We start from the raw sequence: 22,276 nt of genomic DNA, 5'->3' as shown, positions 1-22,276 counted from the left end.
AAATACATTGTTAAACATGGGACATGAAATTATTAAAAAGTAAAAAACTGGAGAAATTCAGAGAACCCTGAAATTACAGAGTCATTGAGGTTGGAAAAGACCTCTGAAAACAGCTAGTTCATCCATCCTCACCATGCCCACTAACCATGTCCCTCAGTGCCACGTCTACACCTCTTGGACACCTCCAGAATGATGACTTCATCACTTTCCTGAGCAAATACATCGCCACTCTTTCTAAGACGAAATTCTTCCTAATATCTCTGAACCTCCCTTGGTTCAACTTGAGGCCATTACTTCTCCTATTACTGTAACATGGGAGAAGAGGCTGACTCCTACCTCACCATAATCACCTTCCAGGTAGTTGTAGCTGCAGTTTGACTTTAGCTTTTAATTACTTGAAGGTTCCACTTTAAATCTGATTATTTAGATTCAGATTTACTAAAACCAGAGCAAAACACGCTTTGTCAAGTACCTTGCTCCTGTGTAAAGTTATTGACAATTTAAGAGATCTTCCTATAAGACTGACTCAATCAAAAGTGCTTTCTGTTTCCTTGTTTGTTTTTTGGTTGATTGATTTTTACTTTTCTAGACAGTTGTTTTTCAAATGAAAATTAAAAAAAAAAAAAAAAAAGATTTTATGTTAAATGTCTGAATTTCTTAATAACTACTTAATATTGAAAATGAGAGCTTTTCACTTATCTCCGCTTTCTCAAATGCATTGGGAATTTAAAAATATCTCTTTGTTACATTTTGGAAATACACTTGATAATGGTCCTGACAAAATTTTGAAATATCACAAAATGGTTCATTTCAACTCTTGAAGTAAGAATGGCTTTTTCACTTCATTTTTTTCTGAGCTATTTTTTCGTTTTTCAACCATCCTAACATGGTAAAACATTGCAAAGTCTGGAAGCATTCAGAATTACACTGGACCAGGCACCTGACAGAACCTTACTACAGCAACACTGTGCAAATGGGAAATGAGAGTTGTTTTTCCTCCAGAAAACACAGGGACCTGTTACCACACCTCCTTCCGCAGTCTATTAGAGAATGTGCTTTTCATCAGAAGCAGATGTCTGCTTGCACAAAGCAATTTGAATGCTTTTTATTTCATCTCCTGCAAGCTTGTCTTTACAATGCTGAAGCTTTTAAAGTTACCCCAATGTGATGTAAAACCTGTAGGAATTTATTCCCGCTTCTGAAAATCTTCTCTCGGATTTGTTCTGCATTCTACATTTTTCTTATGCTCCTATTACTGACTGGTTTCTGTTACTGGCAGGAACCGACCATTTTATGAGTAATTATACTACCCCTATACGGATATGAGGATCAGATTTTATACTTTTACCATGACTTTCTTCTCCCTCCTCCACAAAACTCTCTGTACTGCCTGGCAAAATAAAGACTTTTAACATAAATGCTCCATCATAGACAGAACGGAAAAGGAGTTTTTATTACAGAAGCGAAGCAGAAAGTGTCAGTATAGCAATGGCAATGGAAAAAAAAATATGTAAGCTGTAAATTTTAATGAGGAGCATGCTTCATGTAAAGAGAAGTCTTTACTTTTTATTTGCAGATGTTTGCTTGCATGAAACCTCCATTTTGCAATGTATAACTGCCTGAAAGGACCCCTTCTGCAATGAGAAACCAAAATCTGTTCACTTTTAAGGAGTTCTCTTTAATGTACGGACCACCAAGAAAGAAACTTCCAAACACAGCTTCTCTGCTCCTGCCGAGGTTTGAATTGAAATCTCTCCTCACATTTCCTGAACTGCAGGTGAGATATCAGCCTCTCACTCCGTTGGCCTTAGAGATCAGCATGGAACTGGCTTAAGGTGGCTTGATATAGATTTGCCATTTGCAAATTAAAACTGTTCATCTCTGACAAGAATTCCAAGAAAGAAGACAGCCCTTTGTTAAGTGTATTTCTATTCTATTTATTTATTTTAATGGCTTTTATTTCAGAGGGCCTTTTGTAAGTTGTCTTTTCAGACCTGTTATATAATCTGAATGCTTTCAGGTAGTCAGCATGTGTGTGAAGCTACTGGACTAGCTCATGAAAGCTTAGATTTTTTCAGGCAAAGAAATTTTATGACCAGAAATATCAGAGATGTAAGCCATATATACATATATTTTCCTTCTGGAAAAATAGTATAGAAGAAATACCTTGAGGAATAAGAACCTAGGAGAATATTTTATCATTATTACAGGTAGATTCTGATTATCTTAACGCAGTTCATATTGCTGGCACCCTAAATGAACTCATCTGCCCCCATCTGTGCACATTTTTCAGTCTGCAGATATACAATCTTTTCTTAAAACTTCATAATGGCAATTTTGCTACTTGAATTTTATTCTTTTTTTTTTCCCCAAATGTGACTCATTTAGTCCTCTTATGATTTTTGTTTTTACTCAGCATTAAACATACATCTCCTATGTGCTATTGCAGCACATGCATTTGCCTCGTTGTGTCACAGCACAGCCTTAAGTAAAATTCTTACTGTCTGTCACCATGAAAGCCTAAATTCTTTGGGATGGCTTTCCCAGGCATAGTCTGGTGGTCAGTATCATTCATCTGTAGACTTTGCACTTTAAAAAATGACAGACTGTGATTAGACAGGGGTTCCTCTCTGATTGTTTCCAGTGGGTGATTCTATCTGACAGCATATTCCCCTGATAGTGAAATCGTGCTAGAATATTTCAGATCAAAATAACTTCTGATATCTTAAATTCTTAGAGAATTTCAAAATAGATAGGATCATTGGAAACAGTCTCTGTTGTTGTTAGTCACAGTGAAGGGAAACTTAGAGGACAAAAACGCTGATATTAAGGCATAGTATTGCTGAGAATAAGATACTAGTCCTTTACAAGGTAGTTGAAATTGTGTTCAGACATGCAAAAACAGGAATGAAAAAATAGAATCAACTTCTATGACTTCATTTTAATTTTTGGTGTAATAATCAGGAAAATAAATGGATCCTGATCATAAATATTTAAGTATTCCAGGTACTTTCCAAAACTGAGGCAAACCTATTAGGCTAAAATGGACAACATTTGACCTGGACAAGGCTTGAACCTTCTTGTGTATTTAAAAATATACTTTGATGAGTGTGCTGTGAACAATTTAAACTGATGAAGCTTGAGACCCTTTTTGTTTTTTTTTTCATCCTGAGGAGATGGAATTGCTTTATAGCCTGTGCTGAACAGAACAGATGTTCAGAGGACCTTTCAAGGCTTTCATTTATAGCTGAAATGGCCTACTTTGCAGTCTTCTGTTTCTGTGAGACTGAATGAGACTCTGTGATGCACCATATAGCACAGAGGACACGTGCTAGGACACTGTTCTTCTTCCAGTGTGTAAGTCAGAGAGTTTCTTTATGCAGAGTAACTAAAGGGAAGAGCCTTCTGTTGGCCACAGATGGAAGAAGAGGAGATGATGAGAGAAGATGCATCTGTCATGGTTACTTATAGTCGGGTGGGAGCATTTCCATGAAAAAAAAAAAAAAAAAAAGTCTTGTCATGAGTTTTCTGTGAGTATTTTCTATAAGAAAGAAGACTTTAAGAATTTAGTTCTGCATATGATGCATGCTGCAGATAAAAGGAATTAGAGACATGAGAGAGCAATGCGTAGTGACCAGAGGGAGAAGTGTCTAGGGGCAGGAGAGGGCTATTGATGCCAGCACTAGGGAGCAGCAACCACCCAACCACAAGCTACTCGGGAAGAAGGCAGGCAGGGACCTCCCTGCAGTGGGAGCAATCCTTTAGCAAGAAAAGTCTTGAACACTGCTTTTTTTTGAGGGGGGACCTGTGTGTTTTTCCTGTTGGAATTATTCTTGGAAGGATCCAGTCTGCCTGTGCTTCAGTGAAATATGTCTGCAATATACTGAGGCATGCTTCTGGACATCTCTGTGAAGCACAGAGTAACTGCACCCATTAGCCTGTCACAGCTAAAATGCATTACCATCGTGCTACTCATATAACTGTAGAGTTACAATTGGTTTTTATGAGTGTTTCCCCACTTAAGAATCTTTTGGATATCATTATGGAAGTACAGATTGGATTATGGGAACATGTAAAGGCCTCTATCCACATTTCTGGATACTATCTTGTTCTGTTTGTATCACTGTTACTGAAACAGCGCGAGAGGAAATCCAATACTTCATGATCCTTGGTTACATGCCAAAGTGGTAAAGCAGCAAAAACAGGCCCCACTGTTAAAGATAGCAGTCTGAGAAAGAGGAATAATTTTCTATTGAATATCTGATTGAATTACTTGTGAATTGCTGCTCAGCTGAGAAAATATTATTGGAGGTTGGCAGGCGGTCACCATTTTTATTTGCTGGAGCGCATTATCTGAATTTTCCTGTCAGGTGATCACCTGGTTATCCCTTCCCAATATAAATAACCATGTATTTTAAAATGTGATAAATAAAAGTAATAAAGTTTGTGGGGGGAAAATATTCTTTTGCAATAGGGAATAGCACTTAAACCATCTACTTACCTCCTACAAAAAAAAAAAAAAAAAAAAAAAAGTCTGATTAGATAATAATGTATTCCAGTGGTTTGAAAAAATAAAAAGGTTGGGAAAAATCAGTAGTTGAAGCCTCCTTCACTCCCTCCCCAACTTCTCTTCTTATAGCCACATTTTATAGTAACTTTGCATTTAATTGGTATTTTATTTCTTTATGCTTATGAGGTTTGATAATTTGAGCATCCCTTGCAGTGGTATCATTTTGTTCAGTGAGCCAGACATTGCAAAATTATGCTTTTTATGTAATTGAGGTGATTTTGCCTGGTAGCTTGTGGAAACTTTCATAAAAATTTGTATGCACTGGTCAACTCATTTAATGTGATATCTCACTTTTTGAGCAGATCTGCATTTTTCCCTGGTACTACATTTCTGTGTTGCAAATCAAATTTTTTTCTATTTTGTTTCTAATGGTAAAATAATGAACAACATAGTGCTTCCCAAGGCAGAACTGCAATGTTCATTTTCCCTTTGGCAAATGAGAACGTGGCCATTAGGAACAGTTCTTTCCCAGCTGCTCCTTGGAGAGAAGGGCCAGTACAGACAACAGATATATGGTCCTCATTCAGACAGCAGAAAACTTCTGTCACATAAGGCCTGACTATGCCTCTCTGTGCTGAACTCTGAAGCAGTTGGACAGATGCCTTTCATTGTTTTTCTGCAGCTTGAAGTGATAGATTTTGCTAGTAGCACAGAAAGAGTTCAGGAGACTGCTTTTGGGGCTACCATGCTTGTGATAGATTCTTTTGAAAAATGGGTAGTATATCTTCTGCAACAAGTTTTCTTTGTCGGTTTGGTTATAATGTTGTTTTTGACAAGTAATGCTAGGTCTTTTTTTCAAAGGCAGACACCATGCAAAGTTCAACAATCTGTAGGAAGGAACCAACCAAAATACCTTATATGTGATCTATTGTCAGGAACAATAAATACGAGGCACTTTCTTCATTAATGATTATTGGTTCAAATCCAGTTCAGATCCGACCTGCTAATTGAGAGATTCACATAGCTGCTGCCAATGGTGTACCTGCTCTGCGTATAAAGAGGTCCTCAGACACAGGGAGTATCAATCCAGTAGGCTGCCTCAGACAGGCAGTGAAACCTGCAGCTGAAGGGGTGCGCCTTGGGTTGTTGAGCATGATGTGATATAGCTCTTCCATATGCATGACTCTTCTCCACAGGGATATTGAGAGGAGGAGTGCACTTGCACTGAGAGCAACAGAAAGACTCCCGGTGTGATAAGCACCTGGCTGCTCAGCTGTTGCACAGCACTGCTGGGATATTTCAGGCAGGGGAATTCTTTGCCCATGAATCTAGGGTATTAGAACAGATCAGACAGGTAGTGCTAGCGACTGCTGCCAGAATGTTATGGACTATTTTCTTGTTTGTAGCAACAAATGGTGTGGTGGGTCCCCAGCCATTGACTTCTAGGTGATAACAGAGAGAGGATGCTCTCCCTTTGATACCAGTTGGAGGGAAGGAGAAAGTTCCTTGCAAATGCTTTCTCCAGAAAATGCTTTCTCAAACTAACGACCAACAACTTTCAGATGGTATCAGAATACATTGGAATGACCATGGAAAGAAGGGTAAAACGTGAGACAATTTCTCTGTTTTTTTCTAGAAGAGCTGGTAAAATTTTGGCCAAACTAACTCCAACAGTTATCTTTCAACTACTTGTGGCAGAATTAATGGCATTCTACCATAGGGGTGATACTGAAATGAAAAAAACTGCTGTCTAAAAGCTGCTGTCTATGCAGAGCCTCAGAGATAAACCAGCCTGAAAGAGAATCCTCTCAGAGAGACTTGGTGTTATCTCTCATGGCTTAGAAAAAAAAAAAAGCTGACCGAGGACACAGCAATTACCTAACAGAGCTATGCCACCAAGGTGTTTTCTGTGGGATAACACAAGATGGACAGACAGTGGAATTCAAGTATTTCCTTTTGTGCTTTTGAGCGTATGTGCTTTCTGGTTTTCTTTCAATGGAAGAAATAGCCATTTTGTGAAGGTGTGAAGGTATTCCTTAATGCAGAGTTTGGAATATGTGAAACTACATGAGACCATAATGCAAACACATGGAATGACATGGGGATATGAAAATTGCATTTCACAGAACTCTAATTTGAAGGCAGTTCTGATGGTCTTGTTACTCTAATTCAGAATAAAGTATCATAATAATTTAACGATGAATGTAGTAATAGCAGTTATGTTAAATATACTCTTTAGAGCCTTCTCATTGTGGCCTCTTTCACCAACACTTCAATTTTGTAAAAATAAGTGTATTAAAATAATTTCTAATGACTCTTCTATGTGGAATATTTTCCTGAGCCCCATTCCCAGCTCGGCAATTTTTCCATGTTTACAGAGATCTGTGCGACATGTGAAGCAAGCAAATGTCTTGTATGTTCCCATATTCCCATATTTGCATTCCCCTGCAAAACCGCTCAAAAGTAAGCAGAAACTGGTTTGCAGAATTTTCTTTTTATTATTTCAAAGTTAATTATAAATATATATGTGGTTCTGAAAAAAAACTGAAACACTGTCCAAATCATCTTTGAAGCCTGAGATTGCAATACCTTGGTATTGTAGTGCAGTGCTATTTTAAGATTTAAATAGGAAAAGGTGTGCTTGACATTCATTCTAATATTTAATAACATGGGCTTATAGAAATGAGATCTAATGCATGTGGTTCTGGGTTCTGTTACTGCCACTTGCCATCAATTAGGATGGACTTCATCAAAGCAAAGAATGTATTTACTCTTGTAATAAAACTAGGTTTTGTTAAGCACTCTTTCTTGTCTTTGAACTTCCTGGTGAATCAGGTCCTGATCTTGTTACATGACAATTCTCAATATTTTTTGAAATTTAAATAATAAATATTAATCCAAATATTAAGGGGAGGGGGGGGGGGGGGGAAATAATGTACACACCAGTTTGTTTAAATGGGTAGAAAGGGGCATAAAGGAAGGCATTAACAGTGAAAAATATTCCTGTTAAGAAGGTTTACGTTTATAAGCATTGCTATGCATTTGAAGTTATGTTAAAAACTGTGACAAATGTGAAGGATGTGAATTGCATAACAGTAACATGAAACCAGTAAAATGCTTCATCTTCTAATCACAAAAAGAGCATCTCACGGTCTGAGTTGGTGTAAAAATCCCACAGCAGGATCCCGTCTGCCTAACTGAAACATCGTTCACATATGTGCCTCTGAAATCATCAAGTAGGCAGCTCACATCTGTCTGCTATAGGAACCTGAGCAAGCAGGCTTTTTCATTGGAAGCTTTCAGAAGCTCCTTTCTCTCTCCGTTTTTGAAAAGGACTTTAGAAATGCATCAGGCATCTCATAAGAAATACCTGGTGCATGCACAGCAACACTATAACACTATTTGTCAATGTGTATCTGCTGAATGTGTACCAGTACAAAGATAAGCTGTAACATTTCAAGAGTCACTATGTTGATGAAAGCAGTCTTGTTGAACGATTAATACATGAACTTTGTCCAGTCTCTAATGTTTTACGTTTGTTTCCCACCTTCCCCTTGCAGATGTGGAATGGAAGGCAGAAAAATGTTAGTTCTGCAGTTCCTCTCTAATATTCTACAGGCAGAAGACCAGCTCCTCCTCCCTCCCTTGTACTCTGTTGCATATTATTTCAGCCTCCCACCACAAAACAATATCCATTGATTGTACCTCTTTAGCTCCTTCAGTCACCTCAGCAAAACTACATTTCAGACTAATAGGCACCCTAAGCACTGACCAAAAGTCCTCTTAGCTCAGATTATAGTAGGTGTAGGTTGCTGGTAGGTGTATATCTGGTTATGAATGCAAGTACACTCCTTTCCATGTTAGTAGAGTGGCTGTAGAATTACAAAGCCGAGGATGCTTTGGTCATGGAACTGTGTTACTATTGGTAAGAACTAAGATCCTACTCTTAACTGAGTGGTATTTCTCAGTTTATTGGGAAAGTAATTGTTTGGGATTTTACACCTGATTTACACTTGATTATAGACATCGATAAACACAATTTTAGGGCACTGTTAAACATGCAAATAGGGGGGGGAAATTACACACAGACTTCCTAATAATACAGGCAGATGAAGGTCTCTATGAGCCTTTGTGCTGTCAATGCTTATTTATGCAAAAGAGCAGCCTATTATGACATGACATTTTTGAAGGACCCAGAGGGAAGGATTTAGACAGGCACTCAGAATTCAGCAGGATAAATAAGAAAGGAGCAATTGTCATCTCCAGAAACCACCTACCAGTAGAACTTGCATAGCGTAGCTACCTGCTTCAAATTGCAATTCTGTCCTTCTCAAAGAAGAGAGGTTGCATACTGATTTGACATGCTGATTTGACATTTTCTTACCCTATTTAACCAAATTCCACAGCAGTCCAGGAAATTTATGTGGTATCTGTTAATCCTTGAATCTGTACCATTTTGGACAAACGATTTTTACTCTCACCAGTTAATCATTAACACAAATCTAGAACATTCATGGTCCCCATAATATCTTGCTGACAGGAGCTAAATTATCTGGAGAATGCTAATATGCTGTTTTTCTGCATAATGACTTAAGCTGCACAGTATACTCATTCTCATAAAGTCTTATGCTCTTATTAGAGATCTTTGCCTCTCTAGTGGTTTAAATTAAAACCAAAAAATAATAGAAGAGTAGGAAAAGAAAAAGTCAAGCTTCTGCTTTACTAAAAGTTATGCTAAATTGTGAGGAGAAGTGAACAATCATGCGGTCATACATAAACACATTTATACTTTTCTTCATCCCATTATGGACAGGAGATTCTGCTCCACACCAGTCTTACTCGATTCTATGTTTTTACTTGCACCCTGTAATTCTACAGCTCGGTTATATCTTCTGTATGCCCATTAACTGTTGTTAAATACATCTCAGGAAACCAACTGGCACTTCTTCCATTGCAAATATTGATGAAAGAAATAGGACTTCAGCTCCATTAGTCTCTTTTACTAACGTCATGCTTGCATTCTGCACCTCTACTGTGAGTATATTACAAAGACAGTTTTACATTCTTGGTTGAATAGTCCACAAAACCCATCTTCCTGGACACGAATGTTTGTGACTATATCTAGACAATGGAATTTATGGATATGGAAGTTTAAGTGCTTTGCTAAAAGAAGACCATAAGAAGTCCAGGTAATGGAAAATTTATCACCTTCAAATAAGCTATCCTGGTGCTTTATGAGACATATTTTCAATTTAAACTATGGAGATTTCATTTTCTTGTGACTTTTTCATATTTGAGAATTTTGCCATAAGTAATTAAATCTCACATAGGCTTTCAAATTAAGTCTTTCCTGAGATCTAAGGAAAATGCTGGTCTTAGGTAAGCCTAAGAGGGTATATGGGTGTACTTCATCATTCATTTAGCTTTGATGCTCATCAATTAAATGTCAAGGTAAATTAGTACTTCACTGATTTCTGAAGTATACTCTTACCTAAACTACAGGGATGATCCCTTTTCCAACCATTATCAGAAAATATAAAGAAATTAGGTGTCTTACCAACTAAGTGTAAGAGACAGCTAACATATTAACAAGTAGAACTGCTGCCATTTATTAACATCACAGAAATTTATTAACTAAACTTATTTGAAGAGCTTTTAAGAATAAAAACCAAACACATAGTTGTTTCCACCCTATTAATTATTTAGCTAAAAGATCAAATAATTAATTTGTTTCCTTTAAAAATAGGTGAAATTTGTGTTTTTATAACTAAAGGAATAAAAGTAAAGAAAAATAATGATTTATAGTTAGAGTATCTCTAATTAGTGTAAATATGTCTTTATTAGAGAAGCCTTGGAAAAAATGCAGTGTGAGGAATGAAAGGATTCAGGATAAGATTTATTTTTTATATTCTTAGTAAGTACTTTGTGTCTAGATCTACTCATGTATTTGCATACAGTGCACAATCAGGTATTTGTTTGCAGAGAGGCAGATCATATATAAGTAATAACATTGTTCTGGAGGTGAAAGAATAATGTCACTGTTGAGGTAACACTGCATTCTTTTACTTTCTAAATCCTTTTTAATGAGATTAATTTACTACAAATTAATTCCTATCTTTGAACTTTTAGGCTATATCGATCAACTAATGGGAATATTAATCAACTGTAATGGGAGGTGCCCCTGGCTGTAGTAGGGCAGTTGGAACTAGATGATCTTAAAGATCCTTTCCAACACAAACCATTCTGTGATTCTATGAACTAAGATTTTATGTTTTAAAATTCTAGTTACATTTTCTAATTTAGTACAGTGATATACTTAGTGATTTATATCCTCTGGGATGTGAAACATTTTAAGCTTCCAGCAAGCTGTGTTACATAACTTAAAAGGCATATTTTCAAATGTACTCTTGTGCCTGTTGACTGTACACCTGTACATGACTAAGTTGATGAATTTGGAAAGCCAGTTTAATGATAGTTAGCTTCACTGCTCCCAGCTCCACTGGGAACTTTCTGTCACTTAAAGGGAGTGTATACTGCAAAGCTGGTCAAAGAATCACCTAATCAATGAACATACCCAAATAGTTGTTGGTTCTTCATGAAAAAGAGACCATACACAAGTGATTAACAAAACTGGCCTCAGAAGGTTATTGAAATTATTCCAACTTAAATAATTTATTTTTTTCTTGATGGAAATCTAGAAAGTCTAGACTCTACCTGAAACAACTATCACCCTCTTCCTTTTTTGTTAGTTGAAAAGAAAAGGTACTATTGGAAATGGAGTTAGCTTGGTTAGTTTGAGCATTTGCATCGGAGTTAAATGAATTTTGTCCTAGAATTTTTTGAGTTTCTGCTGGTTTCCATTTGTTACTTTTCTGAGACTGTGCTTAGGGCAATAAGAGTTAAATGAGAGGCAGATATATACACTTCATTAGACAAATCCTACAGGTTTTCTTGTCTTTTGGTAGAAAATCTTGAGTTACAGTTAAATATAGTTAAGGTTCTATGATTCTATGAAATAACCTAACGAAAAAATGGGGACTGGCAGGACAAAGCAATAATGTCCAAAGAAATAGAGTCAGTGAAGTAGAGTTGTTAGTCTTATTTCAAAATAAATTTGTTTTAGGAGAACATCTGTACAGTAAAAGCGGAGCCCAATGAAAGCCCAACGGAATTCAGAAGTATATACAAGTGAAAATAACTTAAAGCAATTCTGAGAAGTCAGACTCAATCCTCAAAACACAATGTGCAACATTTATGACAAATCTCATTCTCATAGATTAGAAATTTCTGCATTTGCAGGAAAAAGAAAAAAAAAAGTATAAATGTATATATTTATGGTTTTGAAAGTTCTGCCTTTCAGTTTTCATACTTCAAGAACAATTCCTGAATACAACCGTATCATGCCATGGTTAATGGTCTCTTCTATGTGTACTTGCAGATAATAGTTACTAGTTTTCTCATTATCTGGTGTTACGTAGTATTCTAAAAAAAGATTAATGAAGATTTAGTAGAAAGCCAGGATTCATTTTTGAGTGTTTGAGGCCATTATTCATATCCACAGCTCCACTGCTTAAAAAAAGAAAATTCTGCTTTAGCATTTCATCAGATTTATTAGCTAGCTTCAGAAGATGCAGTGTTGAAAGATTCTCTCAATAAAACTCTAAGGGGGGATTAAGAGTCTTATATCAATAGTAAAAATTAGAACAGACTGAAGAATATTTGCTGTGATCTTGAGTATCGGCTAAATAAAGCATATCTGTAGAGGAGGACCATGAAATATTTTTGCATTTGGGATGCTGCCTCAGCTCGTTTCTCCATCCTACAAGCTGCTGCAACCACGCCCTCCGTATCTGTTCCCTACTGAGGAGCTACAGCAGCACCAGCAACAAAAAGATCTGAGATATTTGATGTTTCAGAGTTTTGTCTATTGCTCTGTGGCTGTGCTGATTGTTGAGAAAATATCTTGATACTTGCATAAGAAAGCTGAATTACAGCAATTTTATTTACCATGATCTATTTGTTATGATTGAAAGAACTGAAGATTATTAATTAGAATAAATAGCTGTGGTATAATGGCAATTGTGTGAGACGTTATAAAGTTTTACATAATGGGCAAAAGAAGCTATGGGTATATGCCATGTAACATGGTAGAGTTCTTCTATCATTCATGTGAGAAATGAGAAGGATGAGAGCTGCTGGGTTTAAAATATATAATAACTCTAAGGCCCAAGACACTGTTCTTAAGAGAATAGAGAGAGGCCCACAGAATGATTCCTTGGCTTTACCAAAATAAGACTTGGCCTCTGGGATTTGCTATCTTAGCATTTGAATTACTTCTGAAGTTTATATGTACAGAACATGAACTTTGCTCTCATCCTTTTTTTTTTTTTTTCTTTTTTTTTTTTTTTCTTTCCCAGCAATTTCATATTTTCAAATACAGTTTCATGTAATTGCTTCTTTGAATTTAATGTTGCATTTCACAGATGGCCGATGTCTTTGAAATATTGATGCAAACACTAATATAAATAATAAATTAAACAAGGAAATATTCAGGTTTAAATATCTAACTCTTAAAAGAATACACACTTAAAGGCGCACATGAAGACAGAAATGTATCGTTATTTCTTCTAAGTAAAGAATTGCCTGTTTGTACGTCAGACATAATCTTCTTAGTTTATGTTTCTACTTGCGGCACAAACGGTAACCACTTAACAAGGTGAACTGCCTGTCTAGTCTCTCACAATATTTGTTATTCTAATTTATCTTAGCAGAGAGAACATAAACTCCCTGAGCACCTGAGCTGAGCCCTGTTTTTGCTGCAGGCTTCTGATCTTGCATTCTTTGTGTCACTCCTAATGCTTTCAGTGGGTGTGCAAGAGAAGCAGTGCAGGCCCCATAACTCTGTATCTGAACAAGGGCGATTTAATTTTTTCAGGTTTACTTACCAGTTTCTGCTCTGATCACTGTCTTATTGCACACCTTGCAGTTTTAACAATTGTTTCTTCCTTTTTGTTGTGGCTTATATATTTTACTTAGGCTTATACCTAAATAAAATGATGAAATACTTTTCCATAACATGTTGTTTCCTTGCAATATTCTCACTCAGTAGGGTAGCTCTCTATTGATTATTTATTTCTGGAAGAATCTTAGCATGGCCCTGTATTGTGAGTCCTTGTGTCTTGGGAGTTTACTTTATGATATGAGCCTTCACAAAAGAATACAGTATTTCAAAGTAGCATTATACCTTGAATTGTGGTTTACTTGTGTAGTACCTATTCACTCCTACAGTATAAAGTGGTAAAACAGTTTTTAATCTGTGATGTTATTTTTTTCAGGTTCTATTTGTCTGAAAATGATGTGCCAACATCTAAGCCTTGCTGCTAGGGAAAAACAAACAAACAAACAAAAATAGGTAAACAATTTATGTATTTGTCTCTCTAGAAACCTCCAGTGTTAAATAGCCATGATGACAAGTTTACGTAGATTCCTTCCAGATCGACAATGGAGGTGCCAGGGATTGAGGGACACAAGCTCTGATTAGAGAAAGCTTATTTTAATGATCAACTGGCTATGTTAGCTGAATTGTACAGATAAAAATGCAAGCCTAGACTCTCATCCCTAAGGTTTTATTTGTCCTAGAAAAAATTATGTGCTTGATGGTCATCACGGAATTATGGACTAAATTTTTGGGATCATCATGAGGACTGCTCAAGCTGTAATCAACAGGTCTGTGAGGATAAGCCAAAGCTGTGAGCTACTTTTCTTCCCCTACTCACAGACATACTGTTGACTTGAAGAACAACTCTTTAGTTGAGAAAAAAGAGGTACAAATCACATGGTCTTCCCTACCTGTAGTACAGTAACTATTCATGGTTCTCCTCTCTAGCTACTTGGTGGGACAACTGTTAGAGCATCTGGCTACTTACTAGTTTCTACAAAAGCAATTTCTTTCTGGTTTCAGGCAGAGAAGTCCCATGTATTTCATGTTTACCCCGTGAAACTGAAAGGCGTCATCTCTACAGAACTGCCTTGCAGCATAAGTTGCCCAGCTAGCCCATCCAAATTGGTGTTTGTGGGGTCTTCTAGTGCCACAACCACACTTTGGTTAATAAGTTCTTCTCTTTGCACTGTGAATACAGCTAACACATAGGGTCTTTACCAGTAAGAAAAGCCCTACACACACTCCCTCACACAGTTGTTTGTTCAAAACTTCAGCATTTGCAAATGAAAGTGACTGACTTAATGATGGCAAAGAGTCAATGAATAGTTATATGTAATTAGCTGTGCCACATTTCTACGCTTTTGTAAAACTTAAATCTTCAACATTTTAACACTTCTAATTCTTGAAAGAGAAAACCCACTTCTCATAAAAGAATATATGTAGTCAAAGAAGCCTTAGGCCTGTCTATTTACTCATTTTCTTTTCCTTTCTCTTCAGCAGAAGCCAACAGATTGTTACTTCCCTTTTGCTCCATCACACCTGGAGCCCTTTGGAGAAAGATGAGGGTCCATCCTTCCTTTGGCATCGAGCATTCTGCTAGTATTAATGTACTCTGAATGACTCCTATGTACAGTCAGCTGTTCCGTGGGAGATAAAATACAAAGAGACATTCGTATAAGCAATTCTGCTGGCATTTGTGAAAGAACATGGACATTATGTGCCAAATATAGTGTTTATTAGTAACTGTTATGGAGAAATTGAAGTCACTGTAAGGCAGATTAAAAGAAGTCTCTATATTTTTTTCTAAATATAAATGACTAAGAAACTCAGGATACAGTAATGTTGAGTCCTTTGAGCTGTTATCAAATTTATTGAATTGTCAAACACTTCAACCAAATTTGGTCCACACCCCTCTAGAGACATTCTTCCAATAAGAAAAATCTGATAGATACTGAAATACACCTGTTGTGTGAGAGGATGAATTCTGTGTGATGTCATAAATCACTGGAGGATATTAGAAAAGTTGTAAGAGCTGCTGGATATAAACTACATATCTCTACTTGAAGTTGTATTAACATATTTATTGTTCATGCTGTGCTTTTGGCAAAGCAATGTGTGTCTAGATCTGGATGGTAACATTTATCAGCAAACTGTTATACAACGTTCACTCCACTACTGCCTGAGTAAAAGTGGATTGCCAATTTACTGTGACAAATATTGCAGAGAATGAAGAAGTCTTCAGAAAAAAATTATACATATGAATTGGACATCTTAGATAATCCATCTAGTCTCTTTCAAGCTTGTTTTTTCATGGCATCTGATATGACATAACCAGGGTACCATCTCAAATTGAGAAAATATGTGCAACGGGTGTCTTGTTGGTATGAGTAGACAGTGCATAGTGAGTTTCTAGAGCTTCATCATAAGATAGAGAGCACCTGTATTTTAATAAGCTACAGGAAATTCTCTCAATTCTTACTCTATTTAATATAGTTAAAATAAAATGTGGACATTTAGCAACCTTGGATTTTTAATTTCTAGAATGATAATTGCCAGATAAATAATAGGTTTTAAGTTATTTCATGTTTATTCTTTTGTCTTGAAGTCCCATGTTTTATTGAAATTGTGATAGCTAGTGGAATCTTGTTCCCCTCTAAATCAGCTTCTGAATTCCTACTGATTCATTAGGACTGGGGCTTCATTCACAGATTTTAAAATGCATGTTTTGATTTTCCAAATAATCTCTAAAAAATTACACTGATTATCTAGTGATTATTTTATTTGAATAATGAGATCTCTGAAGTCTTAGGATAATTTACTTGCATTTTGAATTAAATTGTAACAGGTATTTGAGGTAATTGTGCTTGTTGAAACAATCCAAATATATAAAGAGATCCAAACTAGAATTGCAATACAAATTACAGTTATCAGTTAACTCCTCTAATTTCATCCAGATATTAGGTTCTTAGCAACATGGAATGGTCTTTGGTCAATCATGAATCCTGGTAACTTCTAGGTAGCTTCTGAAATCCGTAGTATATGGATTTCTCTTTGTCACATGCACAGATCTGTGGAAGTCAAAGTAAAATGTATCTGTTCCAGCATTGTATAGGAAATCTGATGTAGAGTATGTAGAGTGTGGAAGGTTCTTCTTGGTTCCATCTTCTTACTCAGTTATAAATTGTGGCAAAAAAAGAGTACAACTGCATACTGAAGTTCATTATGCTGGCCAAAGCCTTTTCCTTTCCATGGTGTAAAACTGCTGAAATCCTCATCCAAGGGTGTGCATCTGCCCTTGATCTGCCCAGAAAATACTATCAGAGACTGAGAAGAGAGTGAGATTGTTCCAGGGAACTGCCAGGAATGGGAAGAAAAGGTAGATTCTGGAAGGGGTTGCCGTGTCAGAAAAGCTCTGAGCATAAACACAAAAGCTGTGGTTTGATGGTGTCTCTAACTCATTTGCTTTTTGTTTGTTTTCTGGTCTCATTTATTCTCATCATAGTCTCTAGCTATCTTTTATTGCTGTAGCTCACCAGACAAGGCTGATAATCTATAGCTACATGTCAGAATTCTACAGTGATATTTTTCATTACATGCAAATGCTGAGTAATTTTTCTTGAAATGTTTGACAGTGATAAGTTGTTTCAATACAACATCTTGAAGTTATGCCTTTTTTAAGTTATTCTTATAATTTGTTATCTTATATACAAGCAGTTGCTATTCCCAATGGGAAAAATGAACCCCCCACCCCTGCTCCCAAAGACATTCATCTCTCCTTAGTAGAAATGGTAATGAAGAAATACATTACTGTTACAATGAAAAAGTACAAAGTGAAGTTTACAGGCATGGTCCTGAAGCTTTCGCTGAATCTTCACTCCATCTGGATCTACTTTTTGGTTAATCAAGGATAGGACTGGGATCGTTAAGAGTTATCGCTGTGAGAGAATTTACCTGCCCTAGAACTCAGAAAATGCCAAGCATTTTAGTGGGAGTAAGACATTTTGAAGCTTTTGTGGATGTGCTGTTAGATCCAGGGGAAGGATTAGTGGGATTTACAGAAGTACTGATTCAGTACAATACTTTCGAACTATAAAATTATATACAATTTACAAGCTATATATTGAACTCTCAAGCTGTGCATACTGCTAGCCTCCATAAGGATAGGACTGCTTGTAATCTTGTCCTTTCTCTCTTATTGCCTCCCAGTGTGTATAATACACTTGTTGTGTCTTGTCCTTAATTAACCTCCAGTTGTATACGAGCTGTGAAGCCTCATATGTGAAGCTGCTGACTGATGCTGATTTCAGTTAAGCTCTCCAAAGCACAAAGGTCTGCCTGCAGGGAGAGGGTTAAGGACAATAACCCTTTAAATAGAGAGACCTCATTTATCTCTGCATCCTGTGAACTCTAAACCCATCCAAGATACTCTCTGTCAGCCAGTTTATGACAGAGTTTTAGAGTAAGGATATTAGATACAGGATGACTCATATTTTTTCTGCAGTGACTGTTTCAGAGCAAATTGCATTTAGGACCCAAGGATGAGACCAGAGTTCCAGGCAGGGCAAGTTAGTCCTCATCAGATGGTGCCCCAACACATCCTGTTGAGGCAAGAGAGTGTGATCTTCTTCTCAAGAGGGAAACCCCCTTCGTCAACACTTATGAACCTAACTGATTAGTCTGGATCTTCTTCTCCAGGGACTAGCTGGAAATACAGTATTCTTTTCAGCAGGACTAGTCTGCATGAAGTGTAATATATCTGCATCCATGAGAATGGATCTGCTTTCATTGTCTGCATGAGTAGCTTTGCTTTTTCTGTCCATGATGGCAGGAGATGCAGGTGCTACCTTTGCTGTACCTCCACAAGCAGAGGAAGCTTGAGAATGTGTCTGTATTGGGGGAGAGAGAGACATGAGGTTATTCAAGACAGACTCAACCTTGCTGTTTAATGGGAAAAACTGACAAGTCACTGCAATCTACCTCAAGGCCAACCTTTTTTCTCCCCTCACCCCTCCCCATCCCTCCAACCCTCATCCATATTCTCACTCATAGTTCAGATTAGTACCTGTTATTCAGGATTTTGGATCCTTTAAAACTGCTGATTTCAAAAGCTCATTATGCTTGATTCTGGTGTCTCTGAGCTGTTAGTGAAGCCTAAAGTCTTTACATAACTATTGACCCCAAGATCTGATTCATCAGCTATAAATATGAAGCGCTACTGAGGGATACATGATGGCTTGCCACCAAGAATGCAATTTAGTGTATTTTTGTGTTTTGTGTAAATAAAATGTGGCAACAACAACTATGCTGGATCACACGCAATACCTTGTTTAATCACACCCATTGCCTTGTTTAATATTGATGATTCAGCATAACGCAACCTGTAAAAAAATCATACAAGTTTTTGTCAAGTTCCAGGTAAAAAATGATACAAAATACTCCAAACACTTAACTTCCTCTTAATCCGAAGAGCTCTGCTGCTGTTCATAAGGATGAGCAACCGTCAGATTCCTTATTGAATATTGTGCATCACTGAAAAGTAGGGCTCATTTCATCATAGCAAATATTTTAATACATAGAAGGAACCCATGTTTTCATTGCTGAAATTTTGTTTCCAATGTCTGTGACAAGAAAAAGGGAGTCTGAAATTTGTCTCAGAGAACACAATGAGCAGCAACAGATTCAGATTCAATGGATTCAGAGAAGCAAAAGGATTCAGATAGATGGCAGGAGAATGTGGGGCACGCAATCATTTAGTTTTTCTTAATTCAAAATTTATTTATTTATTTATTTATTTGTCTATTTATCTATTTATTTATTCATCAGAGGCCAAGTTTAAAACTCCAGGATGCAATGTCTAACCAAAATTAGGTTGGTGAAAGAGAATGTTTCTGAGAAATGTCCCCCTTCTCCCATCCCCAGGATGTCTCCTGGCTCAAGCTGCCACTTCTTCTTTACATTCATGCTGCAAGGTACTGTACAGAGCTGTGACAATTTCGGGTGCTTGACTTTCAGTCAAGCCAGCATAAAAGAAGCTGTCAGCAAAGAGTACAGGGATGTTTGCCTGAAATTAAAGAAGAGAGCCTGTGTTAAAATGCATTGATCCTACTATTTTTTAGTTTTTAATGTTATTCATATATTTTTCTTTCAATGCTGAAGCTTCGAACTCATATTAATAAAATGTCAAAATCATGTAGGGCTCTGATTGTGTACAGATAATAGGAAAGGCTCTTCAAAAGTTAGTGCAGTTTAAACTCTTAATATTTAATGTGAATTGAACTTAAGCTATGCTCCCATTTTCTGTGCCCTTAACAGTTTTATTATGCCTTGGCCGCAATGTTTCTGAAAGGAACCTTTATCTCTACTGCTCCCCTGGTGAGTTCACACATCTGGCTTGTGTGAATTCTGTTCGCTCTTGTTCAACCCTCATTTTTTTACTTTAAGTGTTCTCACCTTGAAAAGGTGCAATTCATGTACCAGCCTGGTGCTTTAGGCGGTGACAGAATCTGCTACTAGGGAACATTAGAAATTGTTAGGCCTGCGTGCCTCATCCGTATTTTGATTTCCTCTCTTTTCTTTTGATTTTCTTTATTTTCTTTCTCTTACTTTTCTCCAAAGGTATTTCTTTCTTTTTTTCTCCCCTTCCCCCCATGCCCTTATCTTATTCTGGCTCATACAAACTCTAGGTATCAGGTACTGAACCTGGTGCTGAAAAGTATACATTAAAGAACAGCTTAAGGAAAAAAAACATATGGAAGAAATTACTGCACAGAAATATTAACTACTTCAATGACTGACTTTAGACAATGGAAAACTCTGCAGGGCTGTGCACAGGCAGACTTTGCTGGAATTATTTTGGTATTTCCTCAAAATCTTCCATTTGTATTAAAAAGATCTTTGTGGGAAGTTGTAGAAGTATTACTTGAGATCAGCATCTCCCCACCCCGTATACTTACTATATACTTACTTACTATGAATGGGTCTTTTCCTTCAAAGTAGTGTATTCTCAATGGCCAGGACAGTCACAAACTTTAGAAAGTTGTATTAGGAAACACTAAGTTTAAAAAAATGTGCATTTTTTCTATGTTACTATTAAATGTAAGGCCTAACTTAACCTGAAACTGCTCATCATCAATATGTAGGCAATGCTTTGAAAAGCAAATGGACTTTTCTCTAGGTAGAGTATCTGTCACTCCAGGGTATGGCTTAGCTATACCAGGAATAAAATTTCCTTTTCTTGTAGCAGGTATGTTTTCCTTTGGAAGGATTTCTCATTGTATTTCCATTTCAGTATTTCTGCTTACTGGAAAAATCCTTGTACAGGAAACAGTACATGCAAGGCAAAAAAAAAAAAAAAAAAAAAAAAAAAAAGGGGGGGGGGGCGGCGAGGGGGAGGAAGGGAGGTGGTAGAAAGGGAAAAGAGATTATTAGAGAGCGTGGGTGGCAGAAAAGAAAGGATGAAAAACAGTGATGATAAATTAGATAGGGGAGACAGCTAAAGTCAGAAAAATTTCAGTGCCTTCACTCACCCCTATCCATACAAATATTGTCACTCAAAGAACTGCACATAATATGACAGCTATTCTCTCCCCTCAGACCATATATTTGGATTCCATAATGGTGACTACAGTCCCAGGACACAATGACCAGATTTTTCCTCTGCCCTCTGTGACAGCTTGATAATTTGCAGTCAGTCACATTTCCTATTCAAAGACCCCACTAAACTTTAAGGACTTACCATAAGGCTTAAGGAGCATTACTCCAACATAAAAAGCAACAGCTATAAATAAATTTCACATTTTTGAGAAAATCCAAATGGCCAAGCTGTATATCTTTGGCATCAACTGTCAGCAGACAGTCAAGCTTGGTATCTGTGTAAGATTTTATAGATGGTGTTAGTGCATTCATTTTTATTTGTTACATTATTGCATGTTACAGAATTGCAATGGAAACTGATAGGAAGTAACATTTATATGTTTATGTTAAAAAGTATTTCAGGTTGCCCAGAGAGGTGGCGGTGCCCCATCCCTGCAGACATCCAAGTTGAGGCTGCATGGGGCTCTGAGCAATCTAATCTAGCTGCAGGTGTCCCTGTTACTTGAAGGGGCTTAGTCTAGATGACCTTTAAAGCTCCAGTCAAGCTTTACACAGTTCTATGATTCTATGATTCCAGAAATGCATGGAAATGCTCACATGAATGCAGGATGTAGGGAGTGAACTCTCAATTAATTATGGGTATACATTTCTGCTATACGCAGTGAAAAAGAAAACAAAACAAAATAATATGTTTAACTATAGATCTTTCTCAAGGTTGGGATTCCCAGAAATAGCTGAGAGACTTAGAATAATTAGCAGTTATGTTCACCAGAACCCAGGGTCCTAAATCAATCTATTTTATTTACACTGTGATCCACTTTTTTAGGCAAAGGAAAGGCAGAATGAATCTAAGAAGTTTTCCTTCTGTTTCTGTGGATTCCATTAGTAGATTTTCTACACTTTAATTACTGTTTTCCTGTTCCTAATATGAAGTTGTTGAAACATATTCCACTACTGTTACTGGAGTCTGATTGCTTCATTGGTTTCCATTTGCCACAAGGTGAGAGTTAATTTTAAAGCAGCAGTATATGAACTCTGTTGAAAGGAACACGCTGGAAACTGAGGGAGCTTATTTCTCTTTTAACCAGAAAACCTTTGAAGGATGGATGAACTGAAAGTGAGAGCAGGAAGAAGGTATGTTATAATTTCTTTTCTTCAAACCACAGGAGAAATATCCTTAATTTTCCAGAAGACAGACTTTTCTTAATGCTTATGATATGAATTAGTTTTCT

The sequence above is a fragment of the Lagopus muta genome, chromosome 2 (genome assembly GCF_023343835.1).
Source record: "Lagopus muta isolate bLagMut1 chromosome 2, bLagMut1 primary, whole genome shotgun sequence".
NCBI classification, from domain to species: Eukaryota; Metazoa; Chordata; class Aves; order Galliformes; family Phasianidae; genus Lagopus; species Lagopus muta.
The sequence above is the reverse complement of the archived record's forward strand: the minus strand, read 5'-3'. Positions refer to the sequence as shown.